Source organism: Centroberyx gerrardi, chromosome 4 (assembly GCF_048128805.1).
Source record: "Centroberyx gerrardi isolate f3 chromosome 4, fCenGer3.hap1.cur.20231027, whole genome shotgun sequence".
In the NCBI taxonomy this organism is placed as follows: Eukaryota; Metazoa; Chordata; class Actinopteri; order Beryciformes; family Berycidae; genus Centroberyx; species Centroberyx gerrardi.
In genome coordinates this window covers 24,526,205-24,551,914 of record NC_136000.1, presented here as the reverse complement: position 1 = coordinate 24,551,914, position 25,710 = coordinate 24,526,205, and the positions used below count along the sequence as shown (strand labels likewise).

Sequence of the window (25,710 nt, the reverse complement as noted above, 5' to 3'; positions counted from 1 at the left end):
TTTAGTTAGCATGTTGCCATTGCAGACTAGAATTTCGAGATACATTTGGAAAGAACAGTATCCAAGAATCAGATACACAGTATTACAGTACGATAAAAAGAGTATATAATGCTAGTGTATTATGCCTTAATGCTCCCAACTTTGAGTTATATTATTATTCCTTTATGCTTCGAGCATTGAAAAACTGGTTTGAAGAAAGGACAAATGTATCTTAAGTTGAAATTGAAAAAAATATTGTTTCACCACTTAAACTTGGAGATGTATTGTTTTCTGCTATGTCTCTTAAAGATTGTGCCCATAAATTTGGACCAATTATTGGCCAAGCTGTTCAGGTGTGGAAACATATAGAGAAGTTGTGTTAATGGGAAGTAGATTGGCATAATAATACACTGATTTTTCAAAATAATCTGTTACGTATTGGAAACGAAGGCATCCAATTCCCACAGTGGCAAACCCGCGGGATACATTACCTTTCAGATATAATAAACAATGACGGCCTAATGACTTTCCAAGATTTGAAATATACATACACCTTACCTGGCTCATCCTTTTTTTTATTTACAATTACGCATTGCCATGCGTACATATGGTTGAGATCCTGCTGATCTTAAATGGTGGAAGCGGCCTTACTTCATACATATATAAAAAGATGCAACAGAAATTACTTGGTTATATAGGTATTGTTAAAGTATGGAATGTAGATTTGAAAAACTATGGACAGGATATTGATTGGAAGAGAATATGGAACAACATCTCTAACATCACGTAATTATAATCACCAGTTGATACAGTACAAAATGATTGATGGATATCTTCTTTTCATAATGTACTAGTCTTAGAATTGCCAATTGCATCTGCAAATAATGCTAAAGGAGAAACATTAGAGGCCATTAAGAGAGCTGCTGACCTGGTGATATCCTTTATGTAAAATATGTGAATATTTGTATATGAGGAAGGGTGTACATGCCTAGTTATGTGAACAATTATGCTTTGTTATGCTAATATGAGTATCAATAGATGAACTTCCACGATTGCAGATAAGTAACACTATCTGTATTACTTGTGAAGCGGTTGAGTGGGCGGGGGAAAGGTTCCTTGCCCCCCTTTTTGTATTTACGTGTGTATAATTTGTATGCTTGTGTGTTTATGCCACCCTGTGAGGATGACGTGGAAAAACTAATGAAAAGTTGGTCACAAAAAAAACAAAAACAATGACTAAACAGAAGATTTCTGTGGGAAGTTAAAGTTCTGCCACTGCCTTCGGTGAACTCTGCTTCCTCAGCATTTTACGTAATGGGGCGGGAACACAGAGTCGCTGATATTTAGTTTAAGGGTCGAGAGATGCTATCAATCACGGAAAATTGACTTGTAAAGAGCAAGTGTTTTGAATTTGAGAGATATTGGGAAACAAGATTTATATTCATTTGCCAGGAATGTGGCGTGCACAGGGAAAAGAGCAAGCAGCACAATGAGACAGAATTCCTTGGACATCAGTGAATAACCCCCCCAGTGTTTTCTGCAGCAGTGGCGCAAAGTGAAATGTCACAAAGGAGTTCAAAATAGAAACCATGAATTATGGATCGCTTGTGATTTACATATATCATACAGTACGTGTTCTCTGCTGAGCAGCATGGACCAACCACACCTCGCTCCACCGCCTGCTAGAGCTTTTTGACCATGTGTTAAGCCTTCTGAACCGATAAAGATGTTCACTGACTCTCTATTTAGGCATAATCTAGGTTGGGGGAAAACTGATCCTATACCGTTTAGTCAAGACCTTAAAGTTTTGTTTTTAGAGAAATGGTGTCGTGATTCCCATCACTGTGAAGCAGCGTAACCTCCCTGCCCTTTGCCCAGCTGCTGACTTGCAGTTTGCCTCTGGCAGGGACTACAAACACAGAACCGCCTCCCCAGCTCTGCCACAACACCCTATTCACAATGAGGACCACTGCAACATACTGTATGAGTCAGAGAGAGAGAGAGAGAGACAGAGATTGCTATGAAGGGATAAGAAGGTGGAAACATGGGGCATTTACTGACATGGCTGTGTCTTTTCTCAGTTGCAATCACCCCACTTACGTCACACACACACACACACACACACACACACACACACACACACACACACACTAAACAGTCAAATCTGTCACAAAAGATCAAAGATCCCATACAGCCACAAAAAGCACAATAACACATAATAATGTTGAGTCTAGCTACCAATTTGCTGACAGCATGAGGCAGACTGAAGGGCAGATTTTAGTCATTCAGCTGATGTAAAATACACAAAGTCAACCAGTGTTTTTCTTCATTATTACCCATGGTAAGCTCAGTACATCTGGTCTACTGCTCTATGACATTTGGCTTTAGGGATTATGCTCACATGATGATATATTTGATGACGATATTTTCCCACCCATACCGGCTGATACCGAGAGGCATTTTTGTAAGAATCTTACAAAAGAATCGTACAGATGCAGGTGCAAAACAGCTTAAGCTTTTCAGACATGCCTATCTTCAGATAATTAAGTGTTTTTTTAAACAAAAGACCATGTTAGTTTTATTATGTTCCTAATTTGAAAGTTGTATCAAGTGACACACTCCGAGAAAAAAAGGTCGCAAAAATGGCAATCACAATCGGGCAAATATCGGCTGTAAAAATAATATCAGACCGATACAGATATTGCTTTTTAAAGCTGATATCGGCCGATACTGATAGTCTGCTGACATATCAGTGCATCTCTGTATTCAATTGGTTATCTCTACTGAACAATTTAAAATAATTTCTTAACCATTTATTTTTAAAAATAAGGGAATGTAATCATAATCAATACTTGAAAAAAGAGTGAATCTCCACAATAAGTGGCGCAGGTGAGGACTACAAATCATCTGTACAGCAAACTAGATTTACTACACAAGACAGAACGGAGGAGCTGGGATGGGGAGGGGGGTGGGGGGGCGTCTTTGAACAGGAGGCCAAGCATGGCCAGATCGCTCCTCAATAAAACTTTGGAGAGGAATTGGCTCTGAAAGGAAATGCCCAGTCAGGGAGGCTGAGGATGATTCCTCTTTTGTTCTATCTCTGTCACCTAATCAATTTTCTTTGGCATGTGCTAAATAAAGTCATAAAGTGGTACTAATGTTTTAATATAACGCCATGTGTCTGTGGCACAGTTCTGCCCCCGGTCCCCCTGAGCCCCCCTGCTGCATCTTGCCTCATCAGCAGGCTACAGGAGCAGCATTTGTTCCACGGCTGGGCAAGAGAGAAGAGAGAGAAGATGAGCAAAGGAAGAACAGACAGATAAAGAGGGAGTGAGGCAGGGAGGGAGGGAACGACGGCAGAGAAGTGACGAGAAAGAGAGAGAGAGAAAGAGAGAGAGAAAGAAAGAAAGAAAGAAACAGAAAGAAAGAATGATGAAGGAAACCAATAAATGAGGACACCTCAGTGGTTTCAGTCAAACCTGTCTCCCCACTGCGCCTTTCTGACAGGAGACTTTTTTGCTCTCCAGCCCACCACAAGAAAAGCATCCCAGGCAGCGAAGAGGAGGAGAGGAAAGTTGAAGACAGAGAGGAAGAGGAAGAAGAAGAAGGGGTGAAAAAACAGCCCATCTGAAGGGGACTGCTGGGCTCAGCAAGTTAGTGATTACTGATTAGCCAGCTCGGTCCTGTAGGGAGGCCTGTCTGTCCTTGGCTTGGGAAAACAACATAAAAGGGAGCCGGCTGTTTTGTGAGGGGACTTGAAAGCGTGGTAGCTATCGGGAGACATTAGCCTTATCAATGGCCGGTCACTAGAGCCGGGCTATATGAAGCAACAAGGGCACTGCTTTTCCAGAAGGAGATAACCGGCGCATACCTCGGCCCACATTTGCATGCGCCGGGGCAACGGGCAGGCAGAGACACACAATATGACAGAAAGGGAGAGACGGGGAGAGAAAAAAATGGCATGAAAAAACATCTAAACTCTAGTGGGGCAGGAGAGGGCAGCTTTGCCAACTGAGGTACTAATGCCAGCCAGCCAGCCAGCCAGCCAGTCAGTGAGTGTGTCCTGCCCAGTGCCCAGATGGATCTGGCAACCTGGCAGACAAGAAGAGTGCTGTATGTGGGCCGGCCTGGTGCTACAGACCAGACACATTAGTTAGACCACGCTGTCTTGTCCTCTACTCTCCTGTATTTGGTCTGTATATATATGTGCATGGGGGTGAGAGGTTAACAAGTGCAATGGCACCTTTCAATCATTTAAGAGAACACCTTGACACTCGGTGTGTGTGTGTGTGTTTGGCTGGTTTGTGGGAGAGTTTTCCATTGGGTCGGGTCCACTAGTCCAATCTGTTGAACTTGGGTCAGTGGAAAAAGCAGCTCTGAGAGCGAGAGGAGGATGATGGTGCACTCCGGCTACAAGAGAAACGTGAAACGGCTTTCTGGAAAAATCCCTGTTTTTCCCTCATCACCATTGTACATAACACATTGGACCAGACCGCATGCAATCTTGTGCACGCACACAAACTTGCAAAGAGACACACATACACACACACTTTCTTCCCTTTACTAGTGCTCCACCACCCCAGCCCGTGCAGCGTGTTTGTGCCGATTGATTTTTGTGGGGTAAGGTCATCCTGAACAGCTGCTGATAGACCCGCAATTCATCTGGAGTTCAAAGAGTGCCCGGGTCGGTCAGTGCCGTTACCGTTTGTACTTTACCGGTTAACAACGTCATCAGCCACCCTGCCCTGTCAACAGCGTGGGCGGCGGGGCAGTTAGTTCGTCTGTCAGTCTCTTGTCTATCTGCTAGCATGGTCACCTGGCCACTGCAGGAGAGCCACAGGGCAATGCCAGTTTAAGACTTACGTGTACTGTAGAGTGTTTAGACTAGACTGCACATAGGCTGGTGGTAAATACAGTATAATTAATCCTATCATCAGGGTTGGCAACCTTCCCCGATCGGCTGGAAGCCTCCCAGAATCAGCTCCATTCTGCTGGGTTAAATAATCGGACTTTTCTGACTACATTTTAAAGAGTGAATGGATAAAATATTCATTTGAATCATTCCATTATCCATACATATTCTGACTCAGCTTGATAATCAGTCCGCGAAGAATCAAAATCAAAGAGTTGGCGCATGAAAGTTACCTGGGCAGTGACTCACCTGTCATTAAAACCCCAGACGTACAGCAACTAAATGTTAGCCTGACCCTGCCTGTGCCTGTTATGTTATGTTTGCTGTATTTGCAATGCACAAACATCTGGAGCAAGGTTCAAAGCAACACAATCCGCACTCCGGCGCCACTTCTCTGCATTTGTCCTCTCTCGCGCTCTCCCTCCCTCCCTCTTTTCCCCAGTTCTAACACCGTGGCCACCTTCAGATCTTGTTTTCCTCTCTCTCAGCTGACTGGCTGGCACACCTTTCAGAGGACAAAGTCCCTGGGTGAGAAAACAGAAGAAAACACACACGCACACATACACACATGCCAACACACACGCGCGCACACATCGGCACCCAAGCACGCGCATATAAACACATGCAAACACAGGCATGCAGTCGGATGCAGACACATATACACACACCCGTACACATGAATGCGATACACACCTGCACACACTCACACACACACACACACACACACATCCAAAGTCCTCCAGAGCAGCGCCTTCCCACCCTACACTTGATAAACCCTTGTGTGAGCCTGACAAAGCAGGAGAGGGCACTCAGCAGCCTTTGAACAGTGGAGCAGGTTGCATAATGCAAGCTCAGTGTACCAGTGGACTGTATTCACACACTGAACTGCAGTGTACTGTGCACAGTACTAGATGACTCAGGAAAAAACTGCCTTGGCAGTGGATGCAGACAGGATTGTATTTTCTCCTCTTCTAATATATTGTTGTGAAATTGTGTGTGAGAACAAATTATATGGCTGTCGATATGCTTCATGCTTTCAGTGAGTTTGATTTGGGAGCTCTGCAGTTCAATTCCCCATAGAAAAATTTTTTTTTTTTCAGCAGACACTAGCCTTGTAAGTCAGGCATCCAAAGCAACAGAGAGGAAATAATGAAATGTACAGCTGCTTACAGGGGATACTGAATGTAGCGCTGATTGTCATTTTGACAATTTCATTTGATAATGATATATTTAGAGAAATGCCTACATCAGTTACCTCTAAATTAGACAGAGGAGAGAGAGCTGAGAGACATATTTCACATTTTTTCAAATTGTTTTATGGTCATTTCATATATAAGCTAGGCACAAAAGCTTAGTGTAATGTTTTTAGAGGATCTAAATTGAAGATAAGACGTCCAAACCCTGACTTTTGATATCAAGTGCCCATGTGAAGAGTGAGTCAATCTCTGACTGAACGGCCAATGCAGAGCAGTGACTGGTCGCACATGATTTGGATTTGACTCCTAAAAAAATATTCACATTCCATTGCATCACGCCATGTGAAACAAAGAATACATCAGTCTCATGTGGTACTGTTTCTGCTGAATGGGTTCTTTATCATAGTGTGGGTTGTCGTAGCATGCTTTAGATCCACTTTAGCATTTAGCGTTATACGATGTCTTCGCGTGTTCTTCCCGTGTTCATCTGGGTTTCCTCCCAAAGTCCAAAGACATCCCAGTCAGGTGGATTGGAGGCTCTAAATTGCCCATAGACTGGCGACCTGTCGATGTATGCTGGGACAGGCTGCAGCCCCCTGTGACCCTGAGGAGGATTATGTGGGTAGAGAAAACGAATGAATGAATGACAATGTCTTTGAGGTTAAAAGAGTGGAATGTCAGCTTTAATTTGAGGGTATTATCAGCCATATCGGATGAACAGTTAAAGATCTACAACGCTGGCGTCCCCATGTCTGAGTGTCAGGAGGTTTTGGACAGGTAAAGATTACATAAGGCAAAGTTCTCCTTTTTCGTACGTAATCAGAATGTTTCACCCTCCAAAAGTCTGCAACACCATACACTCTTTATATTGTAATTATTCAGGTTCTCTGCAGCCTTTCTGCATTTCATTGTTTCTCTATGAGGATGCAGCTATGTAGTATAGAGTGCATGGTTGGCTAAAGGATTGCAAGTAAACAAGGGTGTGAGGGAACAAGTGGTCACTAAATGGTTTGCTAAACCTGTGAGCGATACCATGGCCATTTTGAACACTTATCTGACAAACTGAAGCGACACGCGGAGCCGCATTTCCATCAAAACACAGAATCTCTTGAGGGAGAATTGTGTTGCCTCCCTCCAATAGAGTCCCAGGCCCCGGCGGTGGCCCGACTCCCTATTGAAACATTTTATTTTAATGTTTGACTTTATACTGGAAGCGTCCCGGCCATCGTAAGTACTATGCAGGACTGAGATCCTAGTGTCTAAATCCATAAGGAATGAATGGAGAAGTTGTTGAAGTTCAAAGCAGCAGTTTCCATCCCTGAAGAGGAAACCAGAGCGCTCTGTTTGTCATTGATGTCATCGCCAGCAAACCGCACTTCAAACTGGTAATAAGGCAGCAGGGGTATTCACTCCAAAACACAGAGGGCCTTATTTGTTCAAGCCGCGCACCCCGCGTGTGCCTCCCTGCTTCCACTGAGGCTGTGCGCTAATGGTTCCCACATCAGACTCCCTCAGCGGCCTCAGTCACATATGACTGCCATGCGTCGCCATCTCCATCTCCGTCCGCCTCACCTCCAAAGGGCCCGGGCGATTAGTCCGCACCAGGGAGAGGGCTGAGCAGGCTTCTGAAGGGGCCTCCCAACGGGGGGACTCCAACAGATTGGCTGAGGAAACGGAGCTGTATTTACTGAACAGGCACATTCGGGATGCACTGATAGTAATCTGACTTTAATTTAAGTGGTAAAGCGGGGATGTGTGTATATGCATGTGCGCTAGTGTGTGTGTGTGTGTATATATAAAGCTGGGGGTGGGTGGGAGCCCTGCACTGGGTAATTGAGACCGTATTTTCAAACAGCCCAGACCAGATCTTGACTCAATCACGTCTGGCCCCATGGATGGGGTAGACCGGGGTCTACATCATTGTTTGACAACGTGTACGCTGCAGATTGATTCCCTGGTTCCAGTGGAGGGAGCAAGTGCGTGTGAAAGGGAGGTAGAAGAGGTTGCATTGTGAGGAAGAAAGCAAAGCAAAGCGTTTGGACGTGTTGAGCATAATCTTTTCCTTCTCAGTTGACCCAGATGATGACCTTGATGATTCCAAGGTATTTTTGCAATTAGATACAATGAGTGTATACAGCAAAGTTCACAAAATACATTGATAAACTATACCTATGCCATCATTTTTAATCACTGCAATTCTGATGTTTACAAATTGTTTTTCATACTTTTCAACTTCTCCAATCGCAATATCCCATCTGAGCTCCTGCAGGTCGGTTTGGATTTTGTCTTGTAATCCTAGACTAAAAATAGAAGATCGAGACTGAAATCAATTAAAAATACTGAAAGACTTAATTCCAAATCAGTGAAATTGGCCTTGTAAGTATCATATTATCGTTAAGCAAATCATGAGAGAGAGAGAGAGAGAGAGAGAGAGAGAGGACAATTCTACTGAGAGACTGTACAATGAGCACATGGAGTTCAAAAATGGTCGAGGAAACCACACCAGGAAATGTGATGCAGAGGTATTCTGGTGAGCCTCATACTCCCGTCGTGTGGGGGCGAAAGAGAGAGCGAGAGAGGGAGAGAGAGAGAGCGAGAGAGAGAGAGAGAGAGAGAGGGAGAGAGAGAGAGAATAATCAATGGTGGTCTGCTGAAGGCTGGGACTGAAGTCTGTTGGCTGCCTTCATCTCATATAGACAGGAACAGCTAATCATACTTGGCACAGTGAAACCGCTAATAACTTACAATTCAGAATTTATTTTTTATGATTATTTAGTGTTAATGTAAAACAGCCCTTCAGTTTCATTGTCTTCCTGTGGCCTGACGTGTGTTTATGTTTCCTATGGCGTACTTGCGAAATGACATGATTACCTTCTTTGTCTTTCTGGCATTGCTCGAAAAAAACAAAGACCATTCTCCTTTAGTTAGCGTTTTGTTGGCTGAGCTATACACGGCTGCCTCCTAAACAGCATGAAATATAGCTATGAAAACAGCTCAGCTCAACACTAAACGCTGAAAGAAGCTAGTTGTAATACTGCTGCAAGCTATTCACTGGATAGTCGAGGATTTAGAGTATCAATGGTTTTTAGTGCAAACGGTTTACCACAAGTGGAAAATTGAACATATTGAATCTCAAAATCAAAACAACAGGCTTTGCTAATGCTCCACTTGATATATAATGTCTCCACATGTTGCTTTATTTGTAAAATGAATGTAAATCTTTTATTGTCATCTTGAATTCAATAGACCTGCAACCTGGAATACCATTTACTACCAGAAACATCATAAGTGTGGGAAGGCGATGAATGCGTCATGGTAAAAAAAACAAAGAAAAAAAAAAGATAGGAGCAAGTGCCATTCACTAACTGCTTGGAGTCAAGTTCATTCATAAAGCAATTGACCTTTACTAGAATATTCTGTACTGACTGAACTGACTCAAAATCAGGTCTGTTCAGTGAATCACAGTTCAGTCTCCCAAAGAGACTGAACTGTGATATTGGTGTTCACACGTGGTGCTACAACTCCAGGCGTACACAGTGGCTATAAGGTTACAGAGCTGTGCAGCTGTGGAACCCCTAAAGCTTAGATCCAATATGGCCGCCAATCTTTAAAACACAGATACTTCCAGCTACTGTGCAAATCTCTCCGGTCGAGTTTAATGTTTGATGCTCACACTTTCCATTGAGTTACTGTCAACATATAATTAAGTATGCAGCAATGTTGGACACTCTGTCTTGAGAGTGTAGCAACTGCCTTTAAGTTGTACATGAATATATTTGAGCATTTCTTTTAAATGTAAGACACATTTATAAACAACTGGTTGAGTTGCCTGCGATATTAGTATGTTGTATTTTAATGTCATTAGAACTGAGTGTAATCATAATGAAGCAAAAAGGCACATTGATTTTCCTTGCAAGTTATTTTTCCACTGCATTCACAGCCCTCACCACTCATTCACCTTCTGATCTTGAGCACATGATCAAAACTGAAGCGCGACATGGTTTGAGTTTCACATCTTTAGGGATCATCCCACACTAGCTGGGAAATTGAATGTGCGTGGGTGGGTGTTTCATACTTCCAGTTTAACTGCTATGGTACCTGTAGGCCTGTGTGCTTTTGTTCCCCCCCGGTCTTTGATCTCTGCTCCATTGTGGTGGAATGATTGACCTCAGACTGACATGATAAAACATTCCCCCACCTACAATTCTTCTCGCAATTCACATGAAGAGCGTGTTATTCACTAAACAGGATGATCTTGAGCGTCATGTAAAGGCTCCATTAAATCCAGGCATTGTATCAGATTTCGGCAGTTGAGTTAGAAATCGCAATTCTCTTTGCGCTGCTGGAATGCACCACAGATGCAAGTACTCAGCAGGATAATGTATACAATATGAAACCAAAAGAAACAAACTTATTATATGAACCTGGTTACCGGTTTTACAGGAAGTTAATAAAAAAAAAAAAAAGAGCACCAGCAGCAACAAAGATAAGATGTGAATGAACGTGAGCGCTGCATGGAGACATGACCTATGGTTTTCATAATGTCAACCAACATATGAAAACAGTTCTCCTCCACCGTGACGTCAGATTATTATACGCCAAAATACCATAACATCCTAGATATGCTGTGCACTTTTTTTCCCTCTCTCTCCAGACCAGGGTAGCGGTAGTGAAGGGAGTGCAGATCAAACACAGCGGCCTGGGGCGGATTAGATCCAATTCCGCTTTGTTACCGAGGCCTGCATTTATTTTCTGACATTTACCGTCGAGTACAGTCAGACCCGGCCCTTGTGGAGGCCCCTCGGTCTGGAGTCTCGCAAAACCTATCCAGCGGACGAGGGAAGGGAAGGGAAGGGAAGGGAAGGGAAGGGGGGGACGGGAGACGGCCAGAGAGAGCCCAGAGCATCTGACTTCCATTGGCGAGCTCAGCTTGTGTGTTCCGCTCAGCCACTGGTATTTTGAGGAGATGCACGGCGCAGTTACCAGAGCCCCACAGCTCCGAAGCACACATGATGTCATTGAGGTTCTATCATTACAGGCTGCAGATGATCCTGCGTTGGGCCGGGTCAGTTCCCACGCTTGTTTTGGCCGACTGCGCTTTGGAAGCAATAATGCGAAGAGGCTTCCGGGTGAGATTCGAGTTGAGCAGAGCAGGAGAAAGGAGAAAACCAGAGGGGGGGAGAGTCCGAGAGGGGCAACGAAAGAGAGAAAGAGTGAACTTCTAGACAAGGCTTCCTGTTTTTTGTTTTTTTTAATTCCTCTCATGTTACAGTCCATATTGCAGCATCTGTCTGAGAGCTTTCTCAGTCCTCTAAGGAGTTTCAAAGGCAAACAGAAAGCAATGAACGAGTTCCTGCAGCCCCTGCCAAACAAGTGAAATCTTTGGTGACAGCTCACATTTCCTCTCACTTAAACATTTTGCTGCTGTAATTTTAGTGATGTGCATATGTCTTTCCATTGTGTTTATGCTGACTAAAATGACCGTTACGGAGCAGAGATTACTTCAAAGGTAATTTCCCATCCCCGTCATTATGATGATAACAATGCATATTTTTTTTTTTTTTTTTACAGCTGGCCATTAGATCTGTGTGTTAGACAGGTTTACAGTGTGAGTGGGTGTTAACTTCCAGATAAGCTCGACTGTCCCGCACCGCACTCTATCCAGTGTGGACGCTCAGCTTCTCTTGAGACATCTGAGAGCTTGTCTGGAATGAATTCTTCACTTAAGATAAGCAGCGCAGGTGATCCGGGCCAAATAGGCCATCTGCTGTTCCCGCAGCCAACCGCAGACGCTAATAACACACTGCATCCAATCAGATTGTACCAAAGTCAGCAGAGATAAAGGGGGAAAAAGCAATAAAACGAAACAATCTGGTGCTTTGACACTACGAGCGAGGGAGCTAGCTATTGCAGTGCCGCGCTGGGGGCAGGAATGTGCTCTTTGAACCAGCTTTATTTAACAGCGGAGCAGCATGCGCACAGCACGCCTCGAGTCTCCGAGCTGGCCCGGGGACCGTTTGCTCCTGGCGTGGGCACGTCAGACGCGGGGCCACCGGGTCAGGGAGCTGGCATCCTCACCCCTGGCACAAGTCGCTCCCCTCGGGGGCGTAGGGGCTGACACCGGGCTCATGGGGAGCACCAGACAGACAGGGGCCTACCAAACAGCTTGTGACCATAACCAACAGTGGCAGAGAACAATGAATGCAATTATTTACAAGAACACAGTCCAAGTCTCTCATAGTCGCTCCCTATTACGCCTGTTTACTCCTCACTCTCCGTGTTGCAGGGGAGCACGGAGGGGCTGTGACCTTGTCGGTACAGTCATCAGCGGGACCTTTTTCATAGCGACCCTGCTATTCATGCTCTATCGCCATCAGGCCTGATCAGTGTCCAGCTGCACCCTCCATGCTACCCAGTGCACATTTTGAAGAAAAGTCAAAGGGAAATACATCAAACTTTGTTGAGCGGATCTTTCAGGCTTTGTGCAAGAAGAAAGCAAAAAAAAAAAGACAGGGTGAAAATGAATAGGGTTTTCTTCAGGTACAGTGTTGAGGTAATATGGAAAAGATCCGCCAAGGGTTCAAACAATAATACGGTGGTGAATCATTACGTTCATGCACCATTAGGAAGGAATTTCTCTTTCTATTGCTTTTCACTGCTGAGAACCTGGTACAGACCGACATGATTCTGTCAGCACAGGACTGTGAGAGGCAGGGAGGAGCCCAGCAGGTCTGAGTCAGCCGCATATAAACAGAAAAATAAAAATAATGTAAGCTATGTGTAATGTAATTCATCATCTACCAGTCAGACATAGGGGAGTCCTCTGCTGACATGTTTAGGCTTTAGGTCTACTTCCTCAATCAGATGGATTGGCCTAAATTGAACAAGGGTGATGGTGGCGACTAAGTTGTGGTCCCTAAAAATCCCCCTTAAATCTAAGAGTTAACAAGGAGAATGCATTTCATTATTTGCACTTACATGGGGACCATCCCCTCCCTTCATCAACATCCCCTCAAATCACCTCCGGAGAGGAAGCACGCCTCACCTGCTGCAGTGACATTACAGTGACTTAGACCCCAGTGGAACAAGATGGCTCCCCCATCCCCTTCTTGCTGAACCGACTCCAGCTGAGCAAACAATACGCGCTCAACGTGGAAGTTACTTTGGACCAGAAGAAGAAACGTCGTACAATAGACATTTACACAGTTGAGAGTACATACCCACCGTACATACACACAATCACACATGTCCTCTCTCTCGTTGTCTCCCACTCACACTCACACACACATACACACAGGCACGTGCGCTCACACACTCGCACACATACAGTCGATATATAGTAAGTAAGATAGTCCCGCTTTCCTCTTCCCCTGTAGCTCTTGGCTGTGGCCCTTTTGGAGCCTCCAGATGAAGAGAGCATGGAGTGTGGCAGAGGGTCCTTCCATAAACAATAAACAACAGTTATCTTGTGTGCGACCGTCTGTGTCAAGTGGTACACCAAGCCAAGCCCAGCATCTGAGAGGCGTCTGCTCCTCTTTCCGCCTTTGGTCTCCTCTCTTTCAATGGCTTATAAAAGTGTGGATGTGTGTGTGTGTGTGTGTGTGTGCGCGCGCGCGGGGGAGAGAGTGTCTGTGCGTTCACAACACAGCACAGCACAGCACAACACAGCACAGGGCTCCTCTGTATTGTATTCTGAAGCTGGCTGGAAGTAAAAAGGCAGAATTAAGAGTGGCGGGGGCGAGAAGAAGGGGGCTGCCAGCACACTGCAGAACTGCGGGGAGCTCCCCCAGATCCCAGCTGCCCGGGCCTGGCTGCGAGCTTCAGGCGAGTGCCAGGCTTCCTCGGCCCTCATGGAGGTGGGCCAGAAAGAGTGGGAGGAGTGGGAGGTAAACTGCAGAAAAAATGCCAAAAATAATGTCTGGGCCTATATAAAGAGGGCCTTCTGAGACACTCAATGCTGACATACACAAGAAAAACGCAAACTGTTGGCAGGTGGGAAAAATCACAAGGGCAAAATGTTTCTTTTTTTTTTCACAGAGAACAAAAAAGAGCGTTCAAATAATAATTGGTTATATAAGGTGTTCATTTTTTATGATGCACTGGAACGTAGAACCAAAGAACTTCCTGAGTAGCCCAGTGAAAAGGTCTTCCAGTATCGGTGGCCTGAAGGCCTCTCTTTCTCCACAGGGGCTGGCAGCACGGTGGAAAACAAAGTTTATCTGGAACTGTTTAATGCATTATTTGTCTAACAATCAAGGAAGCGAGTTTATTTTGCAGATAATTATAGCTTTTGTTGCGTCGATGGCCAAGATAAGCCAGAGTTCCGAACCATTAACTGGTTGTGCTTGTTCTGGCAAAGACCTAGCACCGAGTTTGTAATGCAGAGCGCGCTCTAAGAGCCCTGGCAGCCTGCTAGAAACTCGTGACACTAGGGGGTAGGACTCCTCCCAGTGCACAATGCCTATCAATACCTTGTTCAAATGAATTGGCGGGGTGGTTCAGTATCACACCCATCACTTCCTTTATTTAACTTATGATACTTATCAACACAACAGTTCCTACCCTCCTATAGCTTGATCCTCTTACATCAATAACATGACTAACATGAATAATTATAGTCATTAACTATACAATGCTCAAACCATTGTGTCTGATCACACTCCCATCATGCACCTGAAGGGAGTAGCGCTTCACAGCAGTCCAACACGGGATGTGGGACCTGAGAGTTGGGGCTCTACTGTAAGCGGTAATAATTAGAGCTCGGGCCAGAGTCTGTGGAATTCCCCTGGCCGGACTAGGCACTTTTGCCCCCTGAGTTGACCCAGGAACCGACCGGGGCGCTAATCATGGCACTTGGCAGACAGCGGCGTTTTTCCATAGGTCCTCAGAGAAAGCTCTTCCTCTACGGAGGCAGGTAATCACAACAAGAGCACATCCCGCCCCGGCAGTGAGCCAATGAATGCACGCCTGCTTTGTCCACTCCGGGAGGAGATTGGAGATTATTTCTGTGCTTCTGACAGAAACAAATGACCCCTGTGTCACCCCGCCCGCCTGCTGGAGAGCTAATGTGGGTGGTGTTCGTCATTGTGCGTTCCCACCCTGGGGCCAGTGACAGGAAGCCAGCTCCGCTACGACAGGGGAGAGACCCATTTACATCTACAGGCTGTTTACCCACCACCACTATATGAGGGGAAACAGATTACTGAGCTGCTAAGAGGTCAGGAATGGAATCGCATATTGCATCACTAGCATTGTCGTCCCTCTGGGTCTACAGACTAAATAAATAATTTAAATGGTGCAGGTGCAGTAGTAACATTCGCTACAGTCTGTCTATCTCTACTGTGTCCTACTGTGGCCGTCTCTCTCTCTCTCTAAGGGTCTCAGGTGGTCTTCATTCTCTCAATACCCCTCGTTTCCTGCCCTACACATTCACAGCGTTACCCCTGACAGCAGGGGTCCCCAGGTTAGCTTCCCGTGTCAAAGGCGTGACGTATGCTGCCTCTGCGTTTTCCATGGCTGGATCTTTTCCTTTGGACACCTGGACTCTATTTGTCATGCAGCGAGTGTCCAGGGAGGGCCATTTGGATGCATTTCATTACCACTGCTGACACGCTGTTCTCTCTAACACCTTATTACGGCTACAGTAGCTACACTGGGGACTGGAGGACTGGGATGTCTGGATGCTATTGTTGGACATATTGTTCCATTACACTGAGGAGGTGGAGTGTGAAAACATCCTATACAACCAACCGTACAGGTCTGCTGCAGTGATGAGAGACATATTGGCTCTCGGCTGCAGTACATATTTTTGTGGTTTGTTCAGGTATTGGTGTGATGTGGTCTTGGTATGTTGTTGGTTTGTAAAAACTGAGGAATGAATTATATATGCTTACTGCACTGTTTCTCCACTGTTGCTCCATCCTTAAGAGCAATTGTTCTGAACATCATGCAGCACTAAGGTAGGGGTACAATCGTACAATGGGAACCAGTGTATTCACACATCGTTAGATTCGCTGTCAAAAACAACATATATTGTTTTCATTTAATTATTCCACCCTGAAAATTATCTTGTCATTATGGTTGGACGCTACATGTGAAGATGCTAGCAGAGCATCATTGAAGTTGTTTACTTCTCAACACTGAAAATGAGGAGCTTAAACATCGGTTGATTTTACACCAACTGCCACCAGTTCCCACAGTCTAAACAGGAGGTCCCAATTTCAGTGGCCGCCAAATAGTTTGGTGACATACATGTGGAGGGCTTAGCGACAGATCCCTCGCCAAACCACTTTTCCTCCTCTCCACAACTCCTAGCGATCTGAGTGATAAATGTACCGATGCAAAGGCCCATGGAAAAACTCATTTCCTCTAATGCTGAACACCAAGACCAAACCCCAGAGCAGAAATGAAGCCCAGGTGGGCGCACGCTGAAGCCCAGGTGGGCACCGACTGCAGACACGCACACAGACAGACAGACAGACAGACAGACAGACAGACAGACAGACAGACAGACAGACAGATAGATAGATAGATAGATAGATAGATAGATAGATAGATAGATAGATAGATAGACAAGGAGGTACACACACAAACAAGTAAATAAATCTGTTGAGGATAACAAATGTACACACAGTCGCTCTTGTAAGCGATAGGGACCTTAGGGCACTTAACCTCCACCCGCACAAGAGGAGCTGCTCAATGGCACAGTACATGCTGGCCAGCTCCCAAGTGTGAGTGTGCGTATGTAGCAGTGTGATGTTGTTACGCTAGATTGTAAGCTGAGACTCTTATTTTGATCTGCACTACTAGGCATGCAGAGGTCTCTTATTTTGAAGGAGCAGAGTGGCCAAGCCGACCGGTTTATTTGTGTGGGTAACTTCCTGGTTTTTGTACTAATTTCTTACAAGGCACTGTGTTATTTAATGTTATTCCTAATAAAGAATTTCCATACATATATATATATATATATATATAATGGCCAAAAGTACATTTCGGAAGTCATTACAATTAAATAGAATTTGTGCATCACATTTCAAAGCTGATATTTAGTGTTAGGAAGAATTTATCGTGATGGACTCTTCCGTTGTGGGCGGAAGTTCTGTAACGCGCTAGTTCGCGCTCATTCTGCTTCTGGACTTTGAGAGAGAAGGTATGCATTCCTGTGTTCTGTTATTTTTTTGCTTAACTACTACGTAAATAGTATTTCTCACTTACCATCGATGGTAATGATGATAACTGTAACTAGTTCATGTTTTGTGCTGTAATTCGCATGCATTTTGTTGTTCATTTCTGTGCATCAAACTTGTAGAAAATATGAAAGGAACTTGCCGCACCTGTCGTTGCCCAGTCGTTCTATATAGTGAGAGGGTGCACTGCTTACAAGATTTCCACCTCTGTCATGTATTGAGAGTAGTATTGTTGGTGATTAACAGGTGCAGTAGAGCATATTCATGAGAGAGACCTGTGTATTCATCACTGCTCTACTCCTATGCTAATACAGGTATGTTGGGTTTATATTATTTTGTTTCTATTTAATTTAATTTATTTTAAAGGAGAATTGCACGCTATTTTGTACACCATTTTGAGTGTTTTTTGTACATATTTATTTTAATGAAAAAAGTACATGTAATGTAAATATGTTGGTGTCACACTCACTGTGCGAATCATTCTGCTTCTGGACTTTGAGAGAGAAGGCGCAGTAGAGCATATTCATGTGAGAGACCTGTGTATTCATCACTGTTCTACTACTATTCTAATTCAGATGCAGGCTGGTGACAATAAATATGCCGTCATCTACCCGGTTGTCGTAGCGTCTTCATTCAAAATACACAACGCAGAGTGAACCCCGCTACACGTATGTATGCAAGCCTCCCTCCCCCAGGCCAACGCTGTAAATAAGACTTTGTTAAATAAGAGTTAAAAGAACAAAGCTATATGACTTACAAAGTGTGGAGTGCTCACAAGTGGGCTCCTGTCTTCACTGGTTATTCCAGTAGTGTTTATGATGTTACTCAGGTGTGCCAGGAAAAACCTGACCCAAGCCTGAGGACTTATGTAGGCTACATAAGTCTGCATGCTGCAGGCTTTCTGGTGCCGGTCCTTTCTGCTTGGCACCGTGTCGGTCCTCTTTTCTTCACAAATGAATATTTTCTGCGTGGCGTTTGACTGAAACATCTGGATGGCCGCCTGTGATAAAGGAACACAGAGAGCAAACTTAGAATACAGAGACCGTGCGAAGAAAACAAGAAAGTAACAGTTTCTATTCATCACGTGCATACTGCAGTTTATTTGTTTGTGTGTGTGTGTGTGTGTGTCCGAGCGGGGGCGTGCTTGCGAGAGAGTGTGAGTGCCTCTGTGTACGTGTCAGTGTCTGTGTGTCTCCGTTCCTCCCCTGTCCCTCGGCGTTGTGGACTCTTGACACCCACGGTGCTCGAGTCCCTCTAAGCCAGACCCACCAGGCCTAGCCCACCCTGGCATTGGCACTGGCACAGCCAAGCTGACAATTATTATCTACCTCAGTGCCCTTGCTAGCAAGCTGACGGGATGGGCAGCATTTGTCTGGCTGCACTACACAGTATTTGTCTGCCTGTATAGGGTCAACGAGTTCATCCTGATCCCCCCTTACCCAATATTACAGGCAGTCGATGAATCTGATTTAGCATATGACCCAAGGACCTGAATTCTTGCTGCTACTGCAAGGCTTGACTAACAAACTATAACTTTTAACTACTTAAAAAAACAAATCCGGAAACCAGAAATGTGCAAAACAATCAATAAAGAGCCTCCTATCACACAGACAGCCTGACATCTAGACACTGTGGCTAACGTCTGTTGGAAGGAAACCCCACATTGCCTGACAAGGGCTGTGGTGTGAGTCATCCTAGGTTCTTCTGATTATGTGGTCTCCTCCAAATCCTACTCCACCTCTTCTCTCATTACTGATTGGTGTTCACCCACCAGCATCACTCACAGTCACCACCGCTAGCATTTTTATCATCCTCTGGCAGTGGTGCCTCGGTGACTCATCAGCAAGCGATGATGGGCCTGCAGGAATCGAGTTGTTACTTCCTGAAATTAACTGCCGCCATTATCATTTCTATTAGCTTTGGCAGCGGCGTACCTTTGTGACTCAACAGCAAGTGACAAACATGGACCTGGGTCTAGCAGAGCCATAGACTGCTTTTAAAAATGACTCAACTCTGACTTTACACAGGGCCCATCATCTCCACCGCTGTCACCAAAGACCAGCCTGCAGGCCTTCTGAAGACCTTTGTGACTCACCAGAGAGCGGTGCTGTGGATGGGGAAGGAGCAGGCTGTAGGCAGTGTGTATAGAACAACAAAACGTAGATAATGATATGAGATATGGCCTGTGACACAGATGGGCCTAATGGGCTGAATAGACACCCTCCTCGCCAGTTTGCATTTGGCAGAGTTGAAGAGCGCTCCCTTGAGGGAAACATGACTGGAACTGAAGGATCAAAGCGGAAAGACTTATAGACTTACATTATAAACTGCAGATGGTGCTAACCGGTGTTTTGTGTTGTGACGCAAACTGTTTGTGTGCAGTATTCATGTTCTTGGTCATATGTGGATATATTTTTTTAAGGATCTGTTGTCTGTCAATAGCTCCATCCACTGGTCAAAGCACTTAACAGTTTGGCCTTTGGCCCAAACTATTAATAACTCAAGAACTGACTGACACACTTGACTCCTGAACCGGGAATGATCAAACATTATTGTGTTAAAAATAAACACATTAGCTGCACACAAACATCTAAATGAGCCCAACTGTCCCTTGAAAGATGTGACAATTAGTCTATTTAGAGGTTTGGGGCTGTAGTGAGGAGTGGGTGGCCCTGCCCTGACCCCTATTCATCTCAGTGAGATAGGCTGAGCTGTGCAAGGATGTTCAAAGGCACCGCAACCCACAAATATGACTGCAAACACACACACACACACACACACACACACACACACACACACAGGTCAGGAAACATAGGCTAACGGAGCAGTAGCAAGATCAGCTCAGTGACAATCCATCCGTCCATCCTTCCATCCATCCATCCATCCATCCATCCATCCATCCATCCATCCATCCAGTCACCTTGGGAGTGCATTCTGGGTAAGAGAAATGGTAATTAAAAGCTACTGTGACAGATTAGAGTTTTGCCAATAAAGATAAGATATAGAGATGTGATTCCAGGAAACATTAAGAATGGAACAACAGATGCTCCTTCAGTCTGTTCAGCAGATCAGCTCAAAGGCAGGAAAACCCTGGTCAGATTGTAGTCCATGGGGAATCACAGGACAAAAATGTGATAATTAACCACTGAAACTAGAAACAAATTCTTTAATGGACCAAACAAATGGACTATTTTTAAGACGGACCATTCAAATCAAATTCAAATCTATGCCAACCAGAAAACTATGCCAACTAGAAAAACATCATCTGCGTCCATAAATATCTACAATTCATGAAGAGGCGAACACACTCGATAACCATTCCAATCTCCATCTACAATCTTTTAGCATTGAAACATCAAAGCTTGGAACAGTGTGGCATTCTGAAAGTCCAAACGGCCACTTGTCTGGGCTTGGATGGGATCCTAGAAGTTTTTGACATCGATGTCAATGAGACAGGCGGGCTCATTGAGACAAACTCGCTCCTTCCTGGCTCGACTCGCTTGTTCTCACAAGATCCAATACATTCATAACCAAACAGTGGTCAGCAGCATAAGAGGATCAAGGACATAAAAAGCCTGTGATTCATAAGCAGTGCCAAAGGGTTTTCCATAATACTGAACATCAAATTACAACAAATAAAGTTCAGTGCAGTTGGGGAACATAACTCACGACTTTAGGGGACCATTGTTCTTCGTGACGCTGGCCCTTATGAACTCAATATCCTGTAAACAAGAGAATGTACTGTCTGTGTTTGATGATATGGAAAAATTCTATTCTGTTCTGTTCTATTCTATTCTGTTCTATTCATGCCATGTGATCATATGAATGTCACAAATCCCTGGTGGATCCAGTAGAGAATAACTGATGGGAACAGGAACCAGCCTTGGCGCCACACACACACAGCAGGCCCAGTTGTACCCAATTTAGTTTCTCTATACAACACACACCTGTAATACAGCAGAATTTTAGAATAGGCATTTCACCATCCTGCAAAAAAAATTGTTCCCTGAACGGCGGGGGGTGTAATCCCATTTACTTCCTCTCTCTCTCTCTCTCTCTCTCTCACCCTCACATGTATACACACATACACGCACATTTACTCTTCCTCTCTGCCTCTCTTTGTCTCTCTTTCCCCATCTTTGACACACACCCTCTATTATCTGTCACTCTCATCTCTCTCGTTCTGCCTCTCGCTGGCCCCTGGCACCATCTTGAATATTCATAACTGTCTTCTGATGAGCATGCTAAATGGGTGTCAAGATGATTTGGCCACATGACAGAACTGGATTGTCTTTGATAAGCCCCGACTTGAGCCAGAACAAGGCAGCAAGGAGGAGAAGAAGAGAGACAGAGAGAAAAGAGACATTGACCCCAGAGGTTTTTTTTTTGGGTGTGTTGTTGGACCAATCAGAACACGGGAGTGGGGCCGTTGGGAGCCGGGACTGGGCAGCAATGGAGAGGTCAGTAGGGGGGCGGACCCCTGCCGTGGCCCCGGGGGTGAAAGTCATTGTCACCAGTCTTTAATACGTCCCAAAATTCCTCAACTGACCAAAACCTGTGAACGATTGAGAAACGAAAGGCATTTGTGATTCAAATAGGGTCTGTGGGGGCTCCACCATGCGGTCTGCAGCAGTCGGAAAGCTTCTCAGAGGAAACAAACACACTCCCATACCCACAAGGATAAGCCAACCTGGTCCCCCTTTTTTTTGCTACATTTTCATAATTTTACATCACAAAACTGCGGGATTTGGCTTAATTCACTTTGGGTTGAATACAAATGCAGTTTCTATTTGGAAAATGGATTATTTAATTATTCACATTGCCATATGGATGCTCTTTTTATTTGGGGATGTCTTTTCAAAGTTGAAATCGTGGTGGGAAAGAATGCACGGTAACGTGATTTAGTGTCTTGTCTGCACAGGAATTCCATCATTAACAGTACAAAAACCCCATAAATGTCTTCCAAGCCAAGTCAATAAATGTTTGTTCTAAATCATAAACAGCAACAGTTAGTTTGTCGGGGAGCTGCATTATTTTCTCAACTACTATAAAGGGAAAGGCCAATATGTCATTTTAGAGAGAAATAATTTCCCCTCTTTGTTTATTTATTTCTTGTACTGCTCGTATTAGTTTGGCATGGTCTACACACGCCACCTCCAAGCTCGACGGCAGCAATAATAGGAAACAGTGATTTCTTTATTTGATAGTCCCCTTGGAGTAGTCCAACTTTCCTATAGGCACTTCAGACAAAGGCCAGAACGCAGACCTGAACTTGAGCCATTGACTGTTTGCTTGTATATGCCGCACTGCGCTGCTCCAGATGCCCAGGTCTAAATAGGAACCATTTTTACCTCCTGATAATATGTTTATGATGTAAAACTCCCACAGACTACATGCAAACAAGACTAAAATTGCCTTTCAGCTGTTTCTGCCATATGCAGAGAGGCAAGAGGTTTTGGCTCTTTGAACAAAATCAGGTGTTCAGGGTTTTCAAGTGCAGTGATCATTGCAGACAACTTCTTGATTTAACTGATTCACATGTAGAAAATCAATAGATATACGCAGAAGTAGCGAGTGACCTTTAACTAAGCGAGCGGCATGCTGGAGTGTGTGTTCAAATCCTTTAACAGAAGACTGAGGCTGAGAGGGGGTTCTATTTTATGCAGGATCACTTCAGTCTGCACTCATACATTAACTTATCCCTGTAGGTAAAGAATCCCCTAGTTTGTGAGTGGGCCAAGTTGCTATATCCCCAGTTGCTATATAAATCCCATCATCCCCTGGGAGGCATAGGGGGCTGGCATTGCAGGCATTGTTTCCTCTGTCAGCCTTGCAAACTCATCTGGCCTTGCTGTCCTGTCAGACAGTAACCCCTGCCCAGCCCGGATGGCAGACAAAGACCACCAACCACTCTGTAGCCATCCTATCCCACAATCTGCTATTGGCACCTCACGTTTACCAGGCACATATAAAACGTGTGCATGTACAAACACACACACACACACACACACACACACACACAAGCACACACGCACACACACACACACACACACACTCGACAGAAACCTCAGAAACCTGCTCACTAATCTTCACTAAATCTGCCCCCCAGTTGGCTTTATCTGTCTTTTGTTATCAGTGCTGGGGCTGGAGAATAGCAGGGGGTCACAAGGGTAAGACTTCTTTTCCTGCATCTGCTTAAAGAGAAGGGGGCCTCCCCTCACTCCACCACTCACCCCACACACCCCCAGCCCCCCAGCTCTGATATTTTTGGAAGACCTTTTTTTTTCTTTTTTCCAGTCTTTTTTCCTTTTTCCTTTCCTCTAAAACCCAAATAAAGTGTGTGATGGATGAGTGAGCAGAGGCAACACCTCCCCCATCAATCTAGAGGAGCCGGGTTCAGGGGGGGGGGGGGGGGGGGGGGGGAGTGTTCCAGAGGACCAAGCAGCACGCCCCCCATGTCTCTCTTTCTCTCTCTCTCTACACACACACACATGCATGCACCAATCAAGCACATTACATGTATATGCTTGTATGTGCAAGCCCGTGCGCAGCATCCACAGACGCACGCATACTTGCAAATGCAGATGCATGTTCAGCACACATGCACACACATACAGTATGCAGTCAGTGACAGGCAAACACAGCTCTCAGACCTCAGCACCCACACACCCCTCCACCCCACCCACGACACCCTTTAGCCCCCCCTTTCCAAACCTTCAGGCCCCATAGCAGCCCCCACCCCCAGAACTGTGGACCCCCCAGCTCACAGAGAGCCTGATTTCAAACCAAATAATGTAAAATTGCCATAACCCAGACAGGAAGGGGAACAAGTGAAGGGAAAAAAGGAGAGAATAAAAGCAAGAAAGAGAATGGGGGGGTGGTGGGGGGGTAAAGAAAAGAGTGCGGAGAAACGAGACACCAAATGGTCCTGGTTAGTGGCTGCAGAGCACAGGGAGATCTGAACAACACAGTCTCTCTCTCTCTCTCTCTCTCCCTCTCTCTGTCTCTCCTCTCTGTGAGAGCACCAGCACAAGGAGTGAATTCCAAGAGGGTGTCGTCACCAGGAGCAAGGGAAAGGCAGGGAAGTGGTGAGGAAAAGAGCCCTGGTTTAGACCTGTGGGTGGGTTTGTGGGTGGTTTGGTGGGCGTGCGTGCGTGCATGTGTGTGTGTAGGGGGGTTTGTCAGTCGTGGACATGCTCACATGCACACAGGTGCATAAGCTAAGCATTGAGACAACTGTCTGACTGACTGAAGAGCAGCACTCTGAGAACTTCTCCACACTCTAATCTGCAGCCTGTTCATGCTGCCCTGCTGCCATGTGTTTCATACAGGGAACTGGGCTCAGCTTGGCTCTACTGTAGGCTATTGTCTGCCTCTCTGTGTCTCTGTGGGCTAACACTGGCAGATATCTGGCCAGAAATCACATCGAAAACTAGACCCACACATTAATTGCAAGTTCCTAAACGGAGGATGGAATTTGCTCCGTCCATCTATCTCTCTCTCCCTGTCTTTCTCTGTGAAATAAAGATACAAACACACAAACACACACAGAGATGTACACACACAGAGAAACACATATGTATGCATGCACAAACACAAACGCACACACAGATGCACGCACACACGTGCGGGCGCATGCACACACACACACACACACACACACACACACACACACTTGCAGGTCGGTTGGATCAGAGGTCTGCTCTTGTTTCATCCCTCAGGGAAAGTGGCTGCTGCTGGGCAGTGTGTGTGTGTGTTTGTGTGTATGTGTGTGTGTGTGTGTTCTACACTTGAGTGCAGATGGGTGATGATGTTTCCTCACAATCTGCAGGCCAATATGGGCCTGATGGACACACACACACACACACACACACACACACACACACACACACACACACACACAGGCTGTGAGTGCAGGCGGGCAGAACCTCCAACCCACAGAATTGTTGAGCCTGGTCTCATTTGCAGCCACCATAGCCCCAAAGCTGTGGAGATCCAACTCATCTCCAGCCAAACCAGAGCCGTCAGACTCCAGACAACTTGATGTGGGGATGGCAAGGCTGTTGTTGTTGTTGTCATTGTTGTTTGTGGGTCAGGCACGAGCTTCCGGTATCATGATGCCACACATAGTCGAGTGTGCGGTTTCTTAAACTATGCGTCTGGATCCAAAATGTATTGCAGGCCTATTGCTGCTGGGTACCCACATGACAAGATATCTAATGTTTTAATGAGCCTTGGTTCCAGGACAAAGACAATAAAAATCACTTTAGGCTCCCGGGCTGACAAACTCTGAGAACCACTGATCAAGTGGGTGAGTTGCTGGGATACTAAACTGTGACATAGTAGGAAGAAAGTAAAATTCACTGGCAGCAGAGCTAAAATGAAAGATTATCAGCGGCACACGGGGAGCGGAGGGGCCGAGCAGAGCGGAGCAGCA

At 45.3% G+C, this 25,710-nt stretch overlaps 1 long non-coding RNA gene across 1 annotated transcript in view; it reads right to left on the bottom strand.

Annotated features, from left to right (window-relative positions):
- Positions 1-25,710, bottom strand: part of LOC139924009 (uncharacterized) — a 94,716-nt gene that overhangs the window by 21,112 nt on the left and 47,894 nt on the right. The window contains exon 2 of the long non-coding RNA XR_011785221.2: positions 18,031-18,273. This is a non-coding gene — a long non-coding RNA (uncharacterized LOC139924009). The remainder of the gene's footprint in view (positions 1-18,030; positions 18,274-25,710) is intronic.